Source organism: Lactuca serriola, chromosome 7, assembly GCF_051521515.1.
Source record: "Lactuca serriola cultivar US96UC23 chromosome 7, Lser_US96UC23_V15, whole genome shotgun sequence".
Lineage (NCBI taxonomy): Eukaryota > Viridiplantae > Streptophyta > Magnoliopsida > Asterales > Asteraceae > Lactuca > Lactuca serriola.
The window spans coordinates 4,939,565-4,948,677 of record NC_136414.1 but is presented as its reverse complement, the minus strand read 5'-3'; the positions used below and the strand labels follow the sequence as shown (position 1 = coordinate 4,948,677).

Below are 9,113 nucleotides of genomic sequence, written 5' to 3'. Positions count from 1 at the left end.
AGCACTGAAGGACATCCCATTTTTCGGGAAGGATCATGAGGATGCTTTTAAGCATCTAGACAAAGTCAACGACATTGCTGATTACTTCAATGTCCCAAATGTCATAAGAAATACAGTCTTGCTTAGGATGCTTCCTATCACTTTCAAAGGAGCTGCTAAGGAGTGGTTAAAAGCACTCCCACCAGGTACAATCACCACTTGGGCTCAAATGCGTGAGCAATTCCTGCACCAGTTCTGCCCGCCATCCAAGATAGCCAAACTCAAGAAGGCGATAGCCAACATTGAGCAACAACCGGGGGAGTCACTATACGAAGCATGGGAGCGGTACAAGGGCCTACTCAGAAATTGCCCTCAACATGACCTAAATGTGCAGCAAGAGATGTCAATCTTTTATGATGGGGTCAATGTAATGACAAGACAACTCCTTGATTCTCAAGGACCGTTGACAAAGAAAAATCCAAGGGAGGTCAAGGAGCTCATCGAAGAATTCGCGAAACACTCTCGCGAGTACCATAACCCGAGGCAAGACGGAAGTAAAGGCGGTGGAGGGACCCAAACTGAAGAAATTGCAGCTGTCATGGCCATGCTAAATAACATGGATCGCCGGATAACACAAATGGACCAGTCGATACATGCTATAAGAGTGGGGTGCGAGCGATGCAGTGGTCCACACTTGACCAAGGACTGCAATATGGATGAGTCTGGGAACAGAAAAGCTCAAGTGTGCTACTCTAGTGGGGATAAGTTTGATGACGACTGGAGGAAACCAAAGAAGGAGTGGCTGCCCTATGAAGAGTATAAAAAGCAAAAAGAAGAGAAGTATAGGCAGACAGGTCGAGGCTTTTACCAAAAGGAGCAGCCACCAATCGAGAAGAAACCCGACCTAGAGACCATTTTGATGAAGTTTATGGAGGCTTCGGAAAAGAGACATGATGCCATGGATTCCGCTATCATGGAACAACAAACCTTGATGAAGAACCAGCAAGCCTCCATCCACAACCTTGAAGTACAACTTGGTCAACTAGCCACTTTAGTCCATGAAAAATTATCCCCGAAGAATCCCGAAGTAAAAGCCCAATCTCACGTAATGGCCATCGATACTGAAGAAGATACAATATCAGAGTTCCTGGAGGCGTTGGAAGAACAACCGCAGCAGCCCAAGAAATCAAGGATCGAAAATGGAAAGAATGCTGAACCAGGCTCGCCACGACGTGGCACGCCTCTGGACACGACGTGGCGCAAGTCTGAGCAAAAATCTGTTGAGCCTATTCCAGATTATCATCCACCTATGCCATTTCCCACCCGTGCAGCACTTAGTCAACTGGAGAAGGAACATTTAGAGTTTGTGAAGCATGTGAAAGGGATTCCAATTAATACTCCCTTTGTTGAGTCCTTATCCAAAGCTTCCGAGAACCAGAAATTACTGCAAGACTTGATAGATACGCGAAGGCAATTAAAGAAACAGTCTACAGTGATTCTAAGTGAGCAAATTTCAAAAGTTGTGTTGGGAGAAACACCATAAAAGATGGGGGATCCTGGACGCCTCACTCTTCCATGCGAGTTTGGGAATAAAATGAAGGTTAATGCTTTAGCCGATTCCGGGGCTAGCATTAATCTAATGCCTTTTTCATTTTATCAAAAATTGGAGATTCAGAAGATGAAGGCTACAAAGATGAAGATTCACATGGCGAACCGTTCAGTGACACAACCCCGAGGCATAGTGGAGGATATTTTGGTGAAAATCGGAAAATTTGTTTTTCCAATAGATTTTGTAGTCTTGGACATGAAAGAAGACACGGATGTTCCGATAATCCTTGGTCGGCCATTTCTTAACACTGCTGGTGCCCTGGTTGATATCCGCGAGTCCAAGCTCACTTTGAGGGTTGGAGATGAACAAGAAGTCTTCGGGATAAGAAATGATTTTCAAGAAGATAAAGAAGAAGTGTTCACGATTAATGAGGAGAATGAACTAGAAGAGTTGGAAAAGCTTATGGAAGAAGAGATAAAGGTAGTTCATCAAGCCAAGAGGACAAAACCCAGGGCATCTGTTCCGTATTTGATTGAAGTCATAGCTTACAAGAACCCACCTTCTTGGGTGAGCGAAGAGGACGAGGAAATGACAAGTGATGAAGAGGAAGTCACTTCAAAAGAAACAAGGCCGGAGGTGAAAAAAGAGGGCAACGCTATGGAGAGCAAGGAACACACAAAGGGCACAAAACGAAAGCATGAAGAAGATGGAAAAACTAAAAAAGAAAATTCAAAGAAGGCGTATAAAAGGAGAGTTCAAGCTTATAAATGGCGGTTCAAGGAACAAAAGATCCTGGTGGTAGACTCTTCCGAAGAGTCAACGTAGAAGGCACGGAGTCCAGCTCAAGACTCCAAGAAAAAGAAGCGCTTCTCGGGAGGCAACCCGAGTTTGGTTTGCAATTTTCTTTTTCTATTTATTTTCTTTTTAATTAGGAAAGACATCAATTCATCATCTAAAAACCGGTAATAAGCAGAGAAATAGCTGTAGGGGACTTTAAATAATGAAATATTTGCAAAGAAATTAGTCAATTAGATGAATATTATTAAAATTTGGCATCTGACAGCTCTCACGACGTGGGCATAGCCAGCCACGTCGTGGGCTTAATTATAATTCGCGATCTGAGAAAATTTAAGGTCCACGACGTGGGCAAAGCCCGCCACGTCGTGGCCTTTAAAAATCAGGGGGGGGGGGGGACCAATCGCTTAAAACCCTTTGACCGAGAAACCCCTTATCCCCACTTGGAAGACTGCCGCACTCACGGGAACATCACGACCCTACTGCCAATTTCTTATTATACTTCTAAATTCGTTGCAAGATCTTGCTAATTACTCCATTTGGTACGTGTTTTATTTATTATTTTGCAATTATTTCTTCCAATTTCAAGTTGTCGTGATTAGGGTTTGAATGATTCACGAAATTGGTTGAATCTAGTGTCCGATTTTAGTTTCCATATTATTTAAAAGTCCATAGGAACAAACCCCAAGAATTATGTTTATGGAAATCGCACGTAAACATGTCCGTTTCAGCATCTGGGTTCGTCAAGCTCCACGACGTGGCGCAGCCTGGCCACGTCGTGACTTCTGGCAGGCCCTTATATATGTTTTAATGTTTGCTGCTTTGCTTTGCTCTTGTTTGCAGAAATGGGACCACGACGAGCTGTCCAGCAGGAAGAGGGCCCGATAGATGTAGCAAGCATACATCCTCTATATCAATTCCCTCAAAACATTCCCCGACCGTTGCTAACAACCTACGAGAATCGACTTGGATGGTTATACAATAGGGAGTTTGCAATAGCCCCAATTATTGATTGGGGATGGCTGGGTAGAGTGGGAATGGTAGTGGAACTGGAACGTTATTGGTCGAAGACTTATGTTGGAGATCAATTTTCGTTCACTTGTCACGGGTGGAGGAATCTATTCGCCATTCAAGAACCCGTGTTCCGGGAATTGTCGGTAGAATTTTTTTCTACCGTTTGTTTTGAAGAACGCACCCTTGATGTCACCTACAATAGGGCACTTGTGTTTCGTCTTGGAGGTGTATATCGTGAGTGTAGTCTTCGGGAGTTTGCTTGGCGTATGGGGCTCTATACGGAAGTGGAGACGCAATCTCCATTTTTTATTCCTTTCTTGCTTGGATGTGTGCGGGATTTTACTCCGGGTACTTTGGATGTGCAGTTTTGGCGGGGCATTTCTAACCATGAGTACAACACTCGTGACTCGAGTGAGTCACAAATACGGAATCCTGTGTTCCGATTTTTGCACCGCCTTATCACGTTTTCAATCAATCACAAGCATCATGGTGATAAGGTCCCCATCCAGAATCTATTTTATTTATGGACACTTATTACCCCGGGGGTTTGTTGTGATCTGCCTTATATGTTGGCAAGGTTTATGGGGAAGAAAGCGGCCAATTCTAGGCCTGGGAGCCCGATCACTGGGGGGCATTTGGTTACTCGCCTGGCTAGGTCATATCAAATTTTGAACCCTGACTTTGTGAGGAATCTCACTCGATTCCCGGACACAGACTTGACCATTCAAGTCTTGGGTGTGATGCGCGCGGTGGTGAATATCGGGGGTCGCTTTGTTATACCACCGATCGATGACGAACAGGAGGAAGTGCAGCCGGGACAGCAGCCACCAGCTAGGCCGAGGCGTCGGAATGTGCGGGCTAGAGGTGAGGTCGAACGAGAGCGTGCTGCTTCGCAGTATGTGCAAGGAGTGCCCACCGACCCTTTTCAGAGTCGGGTGGGAACATATTTGGATAATCTACGAGGTCATGCTATTTACCATACCCAGCTTACTGAGGGTATCTATTCACATTTGGGTGTGACCCGACCACCTTCTATGCCACCACAATATCCCTATTTTCCGACATGGGAGGAGCTATGGCGTCCACAAGATGATAGAGCAGGGCCGAGTGGAGCACAAGATCAAGATGATGATTGATTTTATTTGTTCTGTTTTTGAGTAGTTTTTTTTTTTTTAACTTTAGTATGTGATGTAAAACTTTATTAAGACTATTATGTTACTTTATTTTTCTTTTGGGTTGATCTCATTTTTCAGATTAGCGTTGGAATTCTAAGGAGCATAGAAGGTTAACTTTCGAGTCGTGTTTGTCTAGTCAAAGAAGCTAAGAGTCGTGAGTCGGAACCACAATTCAAGATAAGTGTGGGGTCTATTAGGAGAGAGGTTATAGTTGGGAAATATATTTGCATAGAAGCGTCGGCAACCAGTTAGTCATTGGTCAAAGCTGCTAGAGTAAATAAAGCAAACAACTCATTTTCTGCTGAGGTTCAGTTTCCACGACGTGGACTCCTTGTGCCACGTCGTGGCGCTCTTGAAATTTTTGGTAGTTTAGTTTTTTTTGTGTTTGCGGTGTCAACCCATATCACGATGAGATCCAGTTTATCATTGCCACATTTTTCCTTACAAATACACACTTTGACGAATTGAAGTTTCGAGTGCGGTTCGTGGTTTATTTACGTATTCAACCAGTTTTCCACCGGGTTTCGATTTTTGAAAGTCCAATTGTACTTTGTCCACGCTTTTGGAGATGCTCACACCACTATCCCAGGGGAGTCTGTTCCTTTTTCTCCCTTGTCTTTAATTTTGATTTGTTTTATACATACAATGAGGGCATTGTATGAAATAAGTGTGGGGTAGGGGTAGAAACAGTAAATTGCTAGTAAATTGCCAGAAAATTTGGAAAATTGAAATTAATTGAATCTAGTACTAATAATTTGAGCTATAATTGCTAGTATTATGCGGGATGATCCGATGAAAGTTCAAATGTTTAGTTGAGCCAATACACGTTATAGTGCATTTGTGGCTTCCCTTATTTTAGTGAAATCATGGAACAAAAACATAACCCCGCTTGGTCTGAGGGATGCAATAGGTTTAGCAGCCTAAACCTGAAATGTATCCAGGAAAATTATTATCATTAACCAATAAAGGTTGAGGTTGAGCGCCTCTGCTTAAGCATGTAGGGTTTTGAGTGAAAAAAAAAAGTGAGTTACATGTGAAAAAAAAAAAAAAAAAAAAAAAGAGAATTACGAGTAAAGTTTGAAGAATTTTGGAGCAAATAAAGGGAAGATCAAAAGATCAAAATTCTGAAGAAATCCAAAAAGTTGAAGATACCCAAAAAAATCAAACAAAGGTGGTGAATTCAAAGAAACTAAAGATCAAATGTCAAAGAAATGAAGAATTCAAATAGAGCTCCATAGTGGTATCGAAAAATTGTAATTCTAGTTTATGTACGCTTAGGTTGCTCAACTAAAAATACCTTGAGGTTGGGAGGTTTTCTGCGGATGGATTCGGAGGGTTGCATAAAATGAGCATTGTTCGGAAAAAGTGGGTGAGTGTTTATGAAGATTGTGAGTATTTAAAGTATGGGGAGTACTTTAGGAGAATTTTAGACACAAATGCATGCGTTGAGGTTTTGGCATAATGGCTGAACTAGAGTCGGATTGTTCTGTGTAGTTTTAGTAATTAAGAATTAAGTTGAAATTTGCTTGAGGGCAAGCAAAACCTAAGTGTGGGGTATTTTGATATTGCCATATTTACACTTATTTTTAGGCAGTATTTAAGTACATTTTTATTAATAAATTGATAATATGTTTAGAATAAAGATACTTATGAGTTTAAATTGTTATTTTCAGTCAATACAAAGGATTTTCGAAGAAAGGGACCAAAGGTGACAAAATGGGGAACATGGGAGGCTTGGAAGACAAGAAAATAATAAATTCACGATAAGAGCTAATTTCACGACGTGGCGATGAAGCCCACGACGTGGCATGGGTGTTCAGAAGATAAGCATCGCGACGCGGAGGATTTCCTTGAAGAATATGGATTTCTTGAAGCCCACGACGTGGCGCAACCTGGCCACGACGTGGCGCTAGTTTTTAAGCATTATATAAGTTCTGATGATTATTACGAAAAGGGAGACTTTTGGCAGAAGAAAAAGAGTTCCAGAAGACGAATAAGAACGAAAGAAAGGCTCTGGAAGAGGGTTTTCAACACCAAAAGAAGTAAAGGTTTATTTTTAGAACATGTCTTTCATTAGTTTTAGCTGTGTTAGTTTAATTACTATAATGAGCAGCTGAATCTAGCTACTCTTGTTTAGCTAGATGAAGCTTTGAACTTATGAATAGTTATATGATTATGGATTAAGCTTAGTTGGTGAAAATTTGCTTGTGTTTGATTTGTATGACCTAGCATGTTAATATTTGTTTATCTAATTGTTTAATTACATGTTCTGTGTAGCTTAGTGACCATTAAACTGCATGAACCTGTTTACCTAATAATTTAGTGAACATTGAATTGTTAGAGCTAGGATTGACCAATCTTAGTTAATAATTAGAATAAATAAAGTTTAGCTGTGCTAGAGAACGAGAATTGTGATCATAATTGCGTTTACACAACAAATCTTATATAGCATATTTTCAACTATAATTGGTTCTGTGTTTAATTATGTGTGAACATACATGGTTTGACATGAATTAGTTAAATATTGGTAAGATAGAACTAAATTACTAATATAATTAAAAACCAACTTAGTAATCCGTAATTGTTAGCTAGCCATAAGGGAAAAGTGGATTCAATCTAAACAAGAGTGTGTGTTTTTACTTATTGAATTGGATTTAAGTTCATCTGATCTTGTAAAATCAGATAAAACCCTTTATTAAATTTGTTAATAAATTAGGTTAATTTAATAGTAAGTAAATTAATTAGAACACCGTTCCCTGTGATCGACACCCGACTTACCTAAGCTATACTGTAATCTGACTAGGTACACTGCCTATAAGTGCATAGATAGTCTAAGTTTGTTAGGTTATAAATATTAAAATTAGTGGGTACTTTTGTGCACATCACCTGGAAAGGCGTATGTTTGTAAGTGGTATTTTGGGGAACTCATTAAGCTTCTTGCTTACAGTGTTTCTGTGTAATGTGTTTCAGGTACTAGCGAGGACCGTGGGAAGGCGCCGACATGACTCGTACACACACGTAAGCGGATTTGGATATGATTGATCTTGGGGTTGATATGTTTTGTATTATGACTATGTTACATTGGATTTTATGGTTGTCTTAAATGAAATTATGCTTTAAAAAAAATGAAAAATTGTTTCGAAAATTTACGTTATTACAGACATGGTCTTAAACTCCTTTCCAAGTTGTTATGATCAGTTCATATTGAATCATCACCTGAACAACACAGAAACCACATTGTCCCAACTCCACAACTTGCTACAGAATGATGAGCCAGGAATGAAGGAAAAGAATTCAGCCCCTTCTATCAATGCTCTTGTTCTCATCGTTAGACAAGGAAAAGGGAAGAAAAAGAAGGTTGCTCCCAAAGCTAACTGGAAGAACAAGGCCCATGTTGGTTCATCAAGCAATAGGATAAAGGCGAGGCCCAACACATATATTCCAGCTGTTAGTGACCCCAAAAAGGCCACTTGTTATTATTTCAATGACAAAGGCCATTGGAAGAGGATATGTCCCAAATACTTGCAAGACATCAAGGATAGCAAGGTGAAGCCATCGTCAACAAGTATATACACTATTCAGACTTATAACTCACAATCTAATCGTTCTTGGGTCCTTGATACAGGATATGATTTTCGCATTTGTTCTGACTTGTACGGGCTAAAAGAAAGTGAAAAGGTGGAGCATAGGAGGAAGAATCTGATCATGGTCAATAGGCGATCTTCTCCAGTTACCAAGATTAGGACTTATCAGCTTATGCTTAGTAGTGAAGTTAGTTTAGATTTGATAGATTGTTGCTATTCATCAGAAATAACATGAAACATTATTTCATTTCATGCATTGTTTAGACATGGTTTTCGCTACTCTTTTAATGATTTGAATGGTTCAATTCTGGTTTATAAAAATGGTGTTTTAATATTTCAAGCTTTACCTTGTAATGGTGTGTATGAAACTGTGACTTGTGTTGATAGCTTAGGCAATAGTGTATTTCACATTCATTCGTCTAATGGTTTAGAACGGCATGCTTGTGGCATTGTCGTATTGAGCGTATTAACAAGAAACACATCAACCAACTCCAAAAGGATGGAGTCGTGGAATCATTTGACCTAAGGCCAAATGTCGAATGTGAATCTTGTCTTTTGGGCAAGATGACAAAATACCTTTAGCTGGATCTTGCGAAAGATGTGAAGGTTTGTTGGACCTCATACACAAGTATGTGTGTGGGACCTTAAGATCCACCACAAGAGATGCTAATCGATTTTATGTAACATTTAGAAATGATTATAGTAGATATGGTTATATCTACTTGATCAAACATAAATTGGAAACCTTTGAAAAGTTCAAAGAGTTTAAACATCAAGTCAAGAATCAATTAGACAGGAATATAAAGATGCTCCGATCTGACAGAGGAGGAAAGTATCTTAGTATCGAGTTCCACGACTACCTCAAGGAATGTGGAATAGTTTCACAATTGACTCCTCCTAGGATACCACAACTTAATGGTGTGGATGAGAGACACAATCAAACCTTGTTGGACACGGTTTGTTCCATGATGAGTTGAGTCACTCTTCCCATTTCCTTCTGGGGGTATATCTTAGAGA

General features: G+C 40.2%; 1 non-coding gene across 1 annotated transcript; it reads right to left on the bottom strand.

The window, feature by feature from the left end:
* Nucleotides 1–256: 256 nt before the first annotated feature.
* LOC145065136 (small nucleolar RNA R71) lies at nucleotides 257–363 on the bottom strand. The gene has a single exon (XR_013688286.1). It is a non-coding gene; the product is annotated as a small nucleolar RNA R71 (small nucleolar RNA).
* Nucleotides 364–9,113: the final 8,750 nt, after the last annotated feature.